This window comes from Ciconia boyciana, chromosome 10 (genome assembly GCF_034638445.1).
Source record: "Ciconia boyciana chromosome 10, ASM3463844v1, whole genome shotgun sequence".
Classification (NCBI taxonomy): Eukaryota; Metazoa; Chordata; class Aves; order Ciconiiformes; family Ciconiidae; genus Ciconia; species Ciconia boyciana.
Window position 1 is genome coordinate 20382941 of NC_132943.1, and position 13419 is coordinate 20396359.

A 13419-nucleotide genomic window follows, 5' to 3' on the forward strand; every position below is an offset into this window, starting at 1 on the left:
GTCATTACTATTTCCAAGAGTGAAGGTTTCAAAAGTCTTTCACACAACATGGGATATAACATCAGGTTATCTGGAGAACACATTAGTGACATGCTAGCATTTTGCATTTTATCCATGTGTACGTTAAGTTCCAACAGCGGAGTCACCATTGTCCTGCAGGCCATGCTAGCGGAATGAATGTGATTGATTATTCTCATTATATTGGACAAAGTACAGTTTCATGACATTTAACACAGGTGAAATGTTGGTGTGTGCCATTGAATAATAAGTTAAGTATAGCTTGCTGAACCAGCTTTTGGAGAAGCTTTTAAAAGCTATCATTGACCAGCAAGAATAAAATGTATTGGGCAATAGTCAATTGACACATTCTCAACGCTTTCATAATGTAGTACTGGGGCATAAAGAGGTGTTCAAATTTTATCCTTTTATTCTTTCATCCTGCTCCTTTAAATCTGAGTTACATGATAAATGTTCATGCTCTAGTTTGCATAAAACAAAGCTCAGTTTCAATCTTTTAGCCAACTGCAACATCTGCCCTACAAGGTTTTTCCCTTTTATATACAGGCTTCCCTGAAGATATAAATATGGTCTTCCTAATAAACACATTTAAAATGTCTCCAGAGAGAGAAGCTTCCATAGAGGGATTAGCATGTGGTATTACGAGACTCACTAAAAATGTTTGATTTATCTTAACAAGACAAATGGAGCTCACCATGACTTTAACATGAACCTAGCACCAAAAGGAGTTGCAGAGTGTAAATGAGAGAAGAATGTTGCTCCTGATCTCTTCATATTAATACGCTTTAAAACTAGAAATGCCCGAGATTCTCCCTAATGTAACGAGAGGCATACAATGTTCCCATGAGCCCATAGGAGTGAGTGCAAAGTCAAGCCGTTCTACCAGTATTTCAAGGGGACATCCTGTCTTTTCAGCTGAGGTGATCCTTTGTGATACTTATCATGGAAGTAAAATATGTGAAAGTAAACTGTAAAAAGTACTATATCTTTTGATTTTTAAAAATAAATGTGTCCTTGGTACTGTAGTCTGCTATCGTATGACAGGACAAATGTTAGGAAGCTCTTCTGAAGCTCAGTTAATCTATCTGATTATGAGACTGTCTACTACTTTCCAGTTTGGAATAATATTCACCTCTTACCATTTTGGGTGAACACACATTACTGTTTATACTTGACTTTAAGCAAATCCTTGGCCACGGTCAAACTTTCTGATCCAGCCGAAGCACCATCAAAGCATCTGTGACCTGTTTGGTTTGGCCATTTAGAGAGCAGTGAGTGGGAGACTGTGGTCACCTATCCACTGCAAGCTTTCACTGTAGGAAGCTGATGTGTATTTTGTAAGTCTGGACAAGAAAGTATTGGAATAATGAATAAGAATAAATGACATAATGGTCTATTTGGTGGGAAGTGCAGTTTAGGGGCTATAAGCCCCCTAAATTGGGTACAGTTCACAGCACCCAAAGTAGTGATGCAGAGTTTAAAGTTTTTTCTTTATGCTTATGCTACTTCTCTATATGCACTCTGTATTTCTCTATTCATTCTGCATATGTTTGAAATATGTCATATTTTTAGAGAACTTGCTGATATAGAGTCTAAAGTTAGAAATGCATCTCACTGAAAAGCAAGCTTTGATATCTAGAGATGCCATCACTGATGTCATGCTCAGAAGGGGTGACTAGTGGTTGTGTATTCACAGATCACAAAGCTGAAGCTGCACATATGAATCTTGTAACTATTTTTGAGGCATGGGGCTCAGGAGGCTGCATAACCTTAGTGCTCTCCATAACCTTAGTGCTCTCTAAAATTACATTTCCATGACCCAGATCTGTTCTAAATTCAAGATGGTGATAGAGGAGGTAATACTCTCTAATAGGGTTATTAAAATCATGGTCTCCCTATTTTATTTTTTCTATATAGGTACACATGTTATTTACATATGAGGCATACCTAAGTACAAAGTCAATCTTTATCACTTTATTTCTAGGTGAAGCTACTCTGTGGTAGTGTTTGGCTGTATCGCAAAGATGATAAAACTATCTAAGAAAATTTTAAGACTGGCGCTGAAAACTGAATGCAAACACTAGCTCTGATTCCACTTTGCCATTGAATCCTACTCTAAGTGAAATTTTAGAAGAGTTTTTCAGCCTACAAAGATTTCTCAGGAAAGGGACTACTGGAAAGCATGAGAATGAAATTAATTTAATCAGATCCCTAACGGTTTTATATACTAACAGGGTGGTCACATAGCTCAGGAGAATAGTAATGGAAAATTGGAGCATTCACTTCTAGTTCATTGATTTACATCTGGTCAGGATGGTAGTAACACCTTTTTCTTACAATCTGGTGACTACTTGATGGTCTATGTGAAATAAGTTAAAGGTTTCTCTGTTCCTGCAGATCCATTTCATCCAGGTCTTCAAATGCACTGAAAGGATTTGAACTCAGTGTCATTTTCCATGAGCACTGTAATTTATTTCTAAAGGAAATAGGTCAATGACCCCTTAGATTAAATGTACTGATGCAAAATAAAATGAAGTACTTGTGGTGCCTCATATTTTATTTGGGCAGCCAGGCTGTGTGTTATATATCTTGATTTTAAGAACAAACTCTTCTCTTCAACATAAGGCATTAGTAGAGCTGAATGCTTTCTAGTGATGCAGGGAGACAGGCTAGGATATTGTTTGTTACACAATTGAGAACATTTTGGTTACAGCAGCTCAAATTGCTGAAACTGATCCTGATGGTAAGGATACTTGATTATCTAAATTTTATCTTACTGTGTGTTGAGAAGAAATGTCAAAGGGTTGAAGGAAATTTGGATGGGTAAGCCACGTTAAAAATCTAACTGTGGAAGCCCTTGCTGTGGAACTTAGTCTTGTTTAAGCAAATTGGAACTAACTACATTTGAGGATGTATTTTATAAGTACCAGCAAAGGCTGGTACTGAAAAAGTAAGGCATCCATCTACTATTGCCTTTCATTAGAGTTTAGGCATCTAATTTCTAGCTCAAGATATCAGACACAATGAATGTCTAAAAAAATATAATGACTGAGTACATGAGAACTTGAACAATGTTGGTAGAGAGAAGGACTCACTAATAGTCAGTTGATAATACCCATTTTTGTTTCGGTGCTTCCTGATAAGCAGAGCCAACCATCAAAGGTCAGTCCAAAGAAGCATAACAAAAATACATATGTTGCCCAGAGTATCAGTTTTCCTATATGCCAAGTTTTGACATAGTATTAGCACTCTTCCTACCAATAGGTCTCTCATGATGGGCTGGACAAACTTTTAAATAGCAGCGAAAGTGTTACCACCTTTTTCTTTTTTTTAGCCAGTGCAATGTTTCTGTCTTGATACGTTGCAAAAAGAATTGTTCAGTAAAAGCCACAACTCCTCCCATGTGCTAAGACTAGTATAATGGAGTAACATACGGTGAACTCAGATTCTGAATATTTTTACATGAGTTTGTCACTGATAGGAACCATCAATTGAAAGGAGACAATGAATTAAAATATTCCTTGGCAGAGACGTGAAAAGATAATCTGTTCACAATGAATTAAGAGTATAATGTGGGATTTCCACTTAGCTGTGAGAATCCAACTGAGCACATGAAATCTGTCACGATCATCTTGCTCAAAGCATTATCTTCCAAGTTCATAAAAATGAAGCACATTCTTCTCTTTTTTAACGATTCATGCAAACATACGTTATGTATGAAATACCTAATGCGAATTGTAATAACAATCTGAATAATGTGATTATAATAACTCTAATGAAAAAAACTTTTTTGGAAATTTGGTCTGAGAGGATCTTTTTTGTTGGTCTTACATATTTGTCAATGATAATAAATGAAATGTTTGTCTCCTTCTGGCTTCTTGCCGGTAAAAGCTGTCACAAATATTAGCTATTGTGGATCCAGGAATGCTGTACTGATAATGTATCTCCACTCAGTGAGGAAAGAAACAAGCTTGTAGACAAAACCTAATTTGCAGACACTGGATTAAAAAAAAAGGACTAAAATTTGTGGCATGCTGTTGTTTACAGTCCTTCTCCCTTTTAAAGGGTATTTAGTTTTCTTTAATTTTTTGACTTCTGTATCGCCAAGTAACTTACCATTTACCTTACTACCGTACATGTAAAATATACATATTGAAGCACCTTCCATTGCTAGGTATTTTATAACGGCTTCCAAGGTAAGACGAGAAGCTCTCGCACAGCTCGGCCAGTTACAAGCCTGCAGAGCCGTACGCATTTATCATCTGACAGAACTGAAACGTGCTCCGCTGTTCACCTCAGCTGGCTCTATCAGTGCAAATCTCGAAGCCTGCTGCCCAAAAGGGGACGAAGCGTGCACCGAGCCCCCGCGGGCGGGCGGAGGCCGATGGGGCCGGCGGGCAGAGCGCGCTGTGCCGGGAGCCTTCCCGGGGCTGCCGGGTTGCTACGGGAACCGGGGCTTTTGTTTGTACACACGGAGCGCAGCTGCCTCCGTCGCAGGCCCTGCACAGGCGGTGCAGCCCCGGCTGCGGGAGGGAACCGCTGACCGCCCCCGCAGGCGGTGGGGCCGGCACGGCTTCGCGGCTGGCGCTCGCTTGGCTTCCTTGTCCTTGTGGCTTTTTTCTTTGGCATGCGATTTCTGGAGCCGGAGATTAGTTCGTAAGGATATGTCTGATACTTGGGAGATAATCAAGTCCTATCGAAAGAAACAGAATGCAGTCGGAAACAGTAGCTCTCTTTCTGGGTTTGTACATTTGTGTCCCAGAAGGTTTGCGTTAGTAGCTTATCTGACTTCAAGGCAGAAGAGTGTAACCAGAACTTCTGGTTGAGGAGCGTTCGCTTCTCGGGCATTACTACAGGCGCAGCTCACCTTTTGGTCTTAACAGGAGAAACTAATGTGAAATTTCCTCATTTTGTAAATATCTCTGAAGACACTGTAATTCAGCCCTTTTTACCATACCATTCATCTCATTTAAGAACAGCTGAATAGTAAGTAAAAAACCACTAATATTTGTTCATAAAAGATGAACATTCAGCTAATTTACATTGCTACAGGCCTCACAGAGCTGTTCTTGAAGGCAGAGTTGAGGATGGTCATCGCAGAGTTGAGTGCCCTGTCATAACATGTGTACCTGTATCAGTTGCCAGAATGCTCTTTTAAGAACTTTTGAAGAGATAAACATATGATTAGAAGGAGCAAACAGATGCATAGCAAATTAGTTCTTAGCCGAGACTGCCTTTTTCATGTCACAATCTTTGTACATAAATCAAAGAATTAGGGTTAGTTCAGCAGCCCTTAGAGGGCTGACAATGATACCCATTTTGCTGAACAACCAGACTGAAAATTTATGGAATATTTGCATGTACAATATTTGCATGTACAATATTTGCACAGCTTTAACCAGAGTTTCCCCAGAGACATAACATCCATGTGACCTTCACATATTTTCACCTTTTCTTCACTGTATGAAGCACCAGAAAAAAGAATGATTGTTGATTTTGCTCAGTTTTAAGAGCTGGAGACAGCAGTGGGAAAGTCTGAGGACTTGACACCAAAAGAAATACAGATTATGAATGTTTCTTTAAATAAAAGCCTTTCAAAGCCATGGTATCTTAGCAGTAAATGGAAAGCCCAACTAGTAACTCTGGGGATTCTTCTCATTTTCAAAAACAAAACTACTAAGCCAAGTTAAAATTACATTATATGTTCCCTAGTATGATTTCATTACAATCACTTATGGCAGAGAAGTATAGTGTACCACTCTACTGAAGTGATACTGTTCAGCTATAAAAATGCTTGAGATCTCACAAATGCGAAGGTAACAGTGCAGTGAAAGATGATAACTTAGCCAAGGTTTCACTGCAAAATCCTAACTTTTGTGAGTAACGCATTGACTCAGATAGCCTACTCACAAATGAAATCATTTGAGCCTTAAATTCTAGCCAGGTGAGACTGGCTGAGGCAGATGCTTAAAATGTATTGAGGCGTTCATGTTGAACTGTGTCTCAAGTGGAGGAACTGAAACAGTGAAAGTCAAAATTAGTAAGCTGCCAGAGGAAGAGTTACCACTCAGATGTACCTGGCTCCTGTCTTGCTCTCAGTTCTTCGGTGGTTCTTGCTGTCACTTTGAGATTACTGGTTTCCCTGAACCTAGCTGATTTGACCAATCTTTTGTTTGCATAGATGACGTTGGGTTTCAATAGGGCAAGATGTATATCTCTTTACCTTCACAAAATGAAATTAAAATATGACGTATTTTTAAAATGAGAATGTTCAAAATAGTCTGGTTACATTCATTCTACTTGTTTTATCAACCTGCTGTTACTATATTTGTGATACACCTCCTACAGTGCCTTTCTAAAGATATAAGAGGAAAGAGTAGCTGATGTCAACATATCTGAAGATGACATTGTCACAAATTTTTGTTTGTTTCTGTTAAAAGTCCTTAAAGCACAAGGACTATATAGCAGGGGTTTTGTGACACTAGTGGTGCTTCATCTGTGAGACCAGAAACCCTAATCAACTAATCTGGGCAGAAAGTGGATGGAATCAACAGGCTTATAATTTTATTTAAACAAGGATTTGCTCCTAAGGGACTATCTTTTCCTTTAAACATTTGGAGTGAAATATTAATGATATTTTTAGTAATAATCACAGTCTTTTCCATGGCTACAGAAACAGGGAACAGTCAATCATGAGAAGAAAGCTTTGAGGAGAAAAAGCTTTTACTACTGATATTATATGGCTTTTAAATTATTTTCCTTAATTACTCCCTTTACTTTTAATTGTTACTATACTTTGCTTTGGTTTTTAGAAATCCCCCTTTAGAATTTGTTGACTGTGCCCTTGATATCAAAAACCAGTTAGGAAAAAAAAAAAAGAGCATTTCATTTAAAACCAGAGAAAATGCATTCTACAGCAGAAGTTCACCAATTCCTCAGCAGCTCACTTCATTTTTTGGCAAGGAGAACAAAGAGTTCTCAGGGAGAATCTACCAGCCACATCCTACCAAAGAGAGATTAGCCCAGGACATACATTACAATGAGGTTTCACATTAATAATACCTCATTATTTTTTACCAAAGGTATCACAGAACAGTTACCTCTGTGATCTGCAATATTCTAAATTATTAAAACCCAACAACAAGTACTCTAGTAAATGAACTAAGTTCACATCATCATCCATTATTCTTTGTTTTTAATCACACAGGTGAAACTCATTACCCTGTGAAGGGAAACACAAAGCTTGCTTCAGTGGCATACAACTGAAATGGAACTTAATCTGTACATTAGTCGTGGTTTCTTTGGGCCATCACCCTCCATCAAAGCGAATTTGAAGTAATTTGCTAATTCACGGTATTCAGTAATTCGGGGGGGGGGGGGGGGTAGTACAGATTAACCCAGTCAGTTCTAGTGCAAAAAGCAAAATTCTTGCCCTAAAAGCTGTAGAGGGTGTGCTTTAGACTGAAGAGAAACCCCTTTAATGAAATACAGATTCTGGTTTTCTGCTTTGTTTTTAAACCCCATTCCCTGTATTAATTATTAATTAGCACTTAAAAGTAGAGAGAGAAGTACTAAGTGGATACAGTTGTATTTAGATCACGGCTGCCAGTAACCAAATTTGAAGCGGGTGTCTGGTTTCATATGTTTGTAGGGTAAAATGCTGCACTCAGAGAGGTAAAAAAAAAAAAAAGTAGTTCCCATACTGAAATATTAAAGCAGAAAACTGGTACAGTGAGTGTCTGCAGAAAATAGCAGGCAATGGAATCCCTCTTCACCTCTGGGAGAGAGATGATGGGAAGAAAGGGGAGTCCTCAACCCTCTTATGGGAAAAAGGGAAACAAGGAAAAAAAAGAACTTCCTGTGCTCTTGGGGAGAGAAAAGAAGCGTCATCATGAGTAAAAATAGCAAAGGGATTCCCTCCCTGCACAGAGAGAAGACAGAAGGGGAAGGGAATTCCCTCTCTCCGTTGGGAAAGAACAGAAGGAAAGGGAATTCCCTTTGTTGCATTTATACTTTGAGCTCTAATTAATCTTGAAGGTTTTGCACTTCTGTTAACATCAAAGCAATTCTGTGCATCAGGCAAAGCCTGCTTTCCTTGAGCTGCGGGAAGTCAGTCTTGAAATTCTGATGGAATTTAGGGATTTATATAATTATTGTCATGTGGCCAGATGCAGTCTATAACTTTTAAATACAATCTACAAGGGGTCTTGGTTGCTTTAGCCTCAGGCTTGGAGAGATTTCTATTACAGCTTAAGATTTGTTTTTCTATGATTTAATTGTCACTTCAGTTAAAGGGCAAGCAGCAGAGGTGCCAGTAGAGCGGCAAAAAGCGCCAGGAGCAACATATGGGACTGAAATTCCTTATAAAGTAAGGATCACATGAACCCAGTTGCCTGCAGGGGGAAGGCTGCATAAACAAATATTTAACAAGGAAAAACAGTGAGGTCTCTGCAGTAATCATACAAAGATCCAAAAATAGGTAACGAAGACATACAAAGCATACAATTTCCCTGGTGTGCTGCAGCCCATGCGCACATGCTTGAAATAGCATGTTGGGCTATGCCTCTGTTGTGAAAGTGTTTTGAGTTTTGCAGTTCTAGTGTAGGATGAAGAGGGGGCAGTGCTGGGTACTGTGACCTTCTAGAAATCCACTTGGCTTCTCCACTGCTAAATGAGGTTAGTTCTGACTAATCTTCTGAATGGTTTGATGACTGGAAAAAGTGGAAATGGATCAGATGCAGCTGTGATCATGTCGCAAGGGGAAGGTTACAATGTTCAAAGACTGTTTTATACATATTTCATTGGTTAAAAGGTTGAATTTCTTATCCTGAAGGAACATCGGGACTCTGTTATTTCTCTTGCCTCTATCTCCTTACTTTATGGGCTAAGGTAATGCTAATTAATGCCTGGATGGAAAAATCAGCTAGTGTATCACCATAGATAGCAAAGGAAACTTGCATTGGCAATTTCTCAATTTTCTGCCCAATTTTGACTTGAAGTGTGTGGATGCAAAAATTACTAATTGATTTGGGACTTGACACAGTTAGCTGGGGACCCAACCAATTTCATGTGTACATAATTTGCTGTACAATTCCCAGAAGATACAGCTGTTATTTCCACCTGCAGTGAATGATATCTTAAGTAACACTTAGCATAGGCAGAACACAGTTTGTTTTACTCAGCTGGCTGTAACTAGGTTGTGGTCCTAGCAATCCTTAAAAAAGGACAGTGGGGGATGGAGATGTTTGCTTGAAAAAACAAACTTCGAGTGTACCTAGATGTGAGTAGTGTATGTATTTTGACCTATTTTAATTTGTATCGCCTGTGTTTGAAGCAGTGTGGGGAAACCACCTGCTCACGCTGCCTTTCTTCAAAGTGCAGTCTGCAGATAAGAATGCCAAATATACCACCCTTTGATAATCTGTCAAAACACTTTTTTTTTTTTTTTCTTCTGATTCTGCCTGCAGAGCAACCTCTGTCTGAAAAGCTGTTCCCAGGGTAAATAAGGAAATGCATGAAAAAAATTTGGGAGAGGTACCAAGATTGATCTTATCTTTCGTGTCACTGTTTTAAGGCACTGAAGTTGTAGAGAAGAGAATACTTCAAAACAAAATTGTAACATTCCTCCCCTCCCCTGACATATCCCAGAAACAGATTTTTTCCTAACTTGAAAATTTGCTGTGTTTTTATACCTGATCTTAGTTCCAGAGTGCGACAGCCATTTGACAGCAAACAAGATCACTAAAAGAATTTTTGTTTTGTACTTTATCAAACATAAACTGGAATATGTAAAAGAAGAAAGAGCTTTCTAGAGTTTCATTAAACATTTATAAGTGCTGCCATAATTCTCTGAATTAAATTTATTTTTATGCATGCAAGTATACTTCACTGCAGTAGTTGTAAAAAACTAGTGGCTCATTGAAAAGATCATGTCTTACATATTTTAAATAAAACTCCTCCTAGTCTCCTATTTTCCACTTGGCTCAAAAATCAAATGTACTGAGAATTGAGCTAAATCAGGGAAACTGCTGACACTGTTACTGCAGGTTCAGGGAAGAATACATGGGAGAGGAAAAGAGAAAACAACCAACCTCTGTGACCAAAAATAACATCCACTAATGCTGAACTTGGGGATAAGTATTCAAAACATTTCTAATGTCTCCCAAATGACCCTTGCTAGGTAGTTTAACCGTAAATATGATCAGTCAAGAATTTAAGTTTTTCGGGTTATGAAGATAATATTGAGACCATGGGAGGAATACCTGTGATCCTGCTAAGGGAAAATGGGTGATATACAAAAAGCAACAGTAATGTGGGAGCAGCAAACATATAGGAGAAGTTGTAGGAAGAGCAGCACAGTTTCAAAGTGCAATGTATGCATCATAGACAGGAAAGCAATGACAAGCAGTGAACCATAGGAACAGCTCTTCTACCACTTCGTTTATGAAAAGTCACTTGCTGTGAAGCCGTTGGGATCTGAAAGGTGAAGTTTGCTACACAGAGATACTGAAAAGCTGTTTGCAAGGAAACAGTATGGCACGACAGCCTGGAACCAATCTTCTCACGCCCACCCTAAAGTGCTATTTACAAGCAATTCACCCACTGCAATATGGTTATTTGAATGTAACAGAGGACATGGGAAATGTATATTTTGCTAGAGAAAATTGACATTGCCAGGTTGCATAAAAAATCTGTTAATAGTACATCTAAATAGAAATAAAAGGTCAGCTCCTCAGCTTGGGTAGGTCAGGATGGCCTTCTGAATTGAATGAAAATAGTCTAGTTAAACCCTGTGAAGGATCCAGCCTGCTGGCCCTACATTGTTCTAATAAGTCAGTAGTAACCATCAGTGCTGGCAGAGCTCAAATCTTTAACACTGTGGTATCTCAGTTTACTATATCATATGCCAAGTTTTTGGGAAGTTGGACTACAATGCAAGAGTGCTATTACTCAGGATGAAGAAGGTACACAGGCTGAATTCATCAGCGTTAAGCTACATATTATGGCAAAGGCAACTATCTCATGTAACAATACATGGATGAGACGGAAAGCACTGCAGATACAGTATGTGATTATCAAAATTCATCAGCTGTTATTGAGAAAATGCATTTGGTTAACTTACTGTCCACTAAGTAAAAGCTTTTGGAAATAAAGTTAGATTTTACATTTCTGAGTTTCATTGTGCTTAGATTGCCACAAATTTGTGGCTTACTTCCCAAGGTCTCTGTCTTGGGCTTATCACTGACACTGGTGTTGAAAGAGAAAATTGTCATGCCTATTTATTAAAAATGCTCTCAGTAGCTCTAGCAAAGACCACGGGCTGCTATGCCAGTTGTTTAATGTCAAACTCTTTACCCATTTTTAATCATTTATTAAAGGTCTGTAACAAGAGGAGAGAGAGAGAGGAAAGAAGAGAGAATCAATGAATGAAAGCACACAAATTTAAGAAAAGATCTTGACTTCACACTTGCTAGAAAGACAAGTTTTATATGTATGCAAAGCTACTGCTGGATTACCAGGGAATATCATTAACACTTGGGCAAGGGAGAAGACTGGGAGAGTAAGAATACTTCTGCCAGTTTTTTCCAGCTGCTTAAGAGGAGTCAGATAAGCGAGGGTAGTAACATAAAAATTAGAAGAGATTCTTGGATGGCAGGAGGTATCAAGCAAAGTTTAGTAGAGGATATGCTACAGTTACTCCTCTTTATGCTTCTGGATGCTTTTACAAAGAGTTTGTCCTGAGGCCCTTTCCAAATGTGCTGAAAGCTGTCAGACTTCTCCCTCCAATTTTGTATATGTAACCTCACCATAGCATAGAGAGCTGATGAGCCAAACAATGTACAAGTATATCACAGTCCTACAATTCTTGCTTCGTTCTTTGATTTTTTTTGAGCCAGCCTCCCGAAATATCAGGAAAATAGAAGGGTGCTTTATTTCTAATTTCCTCTCGGCTGATCCTTGTGCTTGGCTATGCCCAACCACACACCACACTGCAGCAAAAGTTTAGAGAAACCTTCCTGTAGTATGGATGTGTTCCTTGACATAGACATAGCAATTATTAGCTTGTGAGAATCATTCAGATACCTCTTAAATACCCAGGCACAAAAATACTGGCAACATTGCCATATTATGAAACACACAATTAGGTAGTAATCTGCTTGCTTTTTATACACATTTTTATGTGACACGGAAACAGTAATCCTCTGGCTGTCATAGAATATTTGGTGTCTGTTGTGCTTGATGTTGCATAATGTCAAAGGGAAAATATAAAAGATCAGAGATACGGCCAAGGTTAAGGTATGTGGGAATAATGTTTCAGTGTCTAGACCTCAAAAAGAGAATGAAAATAAGCTGGTGTATCTAGGTTGGCAAATGAGGAAAACAAAGTTAAAGCAAGGTCTCACGTATAAGTTGGCTAAATAAGTACATTTTCTGGTTTAACTCAGGAAAAAATGCTTGAGAGTTAGAGGAATAAAATTTTTCTTTTTTAAAACTAATATTTAAAGAATATTCTCCTTATTCCCCAACTCAAATATTTTCAGCCCCTTCCAGATGGATTAGTGAAGACTGACAGGGAGACAGAAGTTGCCATTAAAGTCTAACAGGAAAGTTTCACCCCCTTTATTCAGTCCACTTTGAGTGGGTTCATGGGAAATAATAAAAAATAATAATAAAAAAAATCCTAGAGGGACAGGTTTTGATAGAAAGTTTGATACTGCAGTGCATGGCAAGTTTTTAGCCAATGATACATTTCACAGTTACAGAAATGTCTTTTAAAGGTACCTGGGAATGCTTTTAAAAAATTAGGAGCAGTGAATCTAAATTAAAATGTATCCAACAGAAAATTATAGTTTGGAAAGTATAAACGGCCTGAATCATGAATCTGTTGATGCCAAGCGGAAAAATCCATTGATTTCAACAGGGATTTTGGCCAAAGACTTAAGAAAAAACACTCAGTATACTACCTTCTTATTAATGCTGTTGCTGCTGATGGTGGCACAGATGAGAAGTTATGTGGCAATATCTTTATGAGATGAGAGGCAAAGATATGACAGGGAATCCTCCAAACATAACTGTCATGATAAGTCACTACTTGGGTAACATCAAATTTCTAACTAATCATGCCACATTTCCAGGCATGATGTTTTATTTCAAATTAGTCTGCTTACTTGTTTGGGGGTTTTTTGTTTGGTTGGTTGGTTGGTTTTTTTTTCTTTCTTTTCCAGATATCTGACATTTTGACTAAGATCTAGAAAAAACCTGAATGTCATAAGTAACATCTGGATGGGGATGATCTGGCACACCAGTCAGTAACGAGAAGCAAAAGTGACTAAGCAAATAACTGCTCTTTTTATCTTGTGTTCGCCCTGCTGTTCATGGATGAGTGCCTCTACCCCATTC

The 13419-nt window shown here is 38.4% G+C and overlaps 1 protein-coding gene across 1 annotated transcript in view; it reads right to left on the reverse strand.

Moving 5' to 3' along the window:
• KCNH7 (potassium voltage-gated channel subfamily H member 7) overlaps positions 1 to 13419 on the reverse strand; it is a 237926-nt gene that overhangs the window by 194849 nt on the left and 29658 nt on the right. The gene's annotated exons all lie outside the window — the stretch shown is intronic.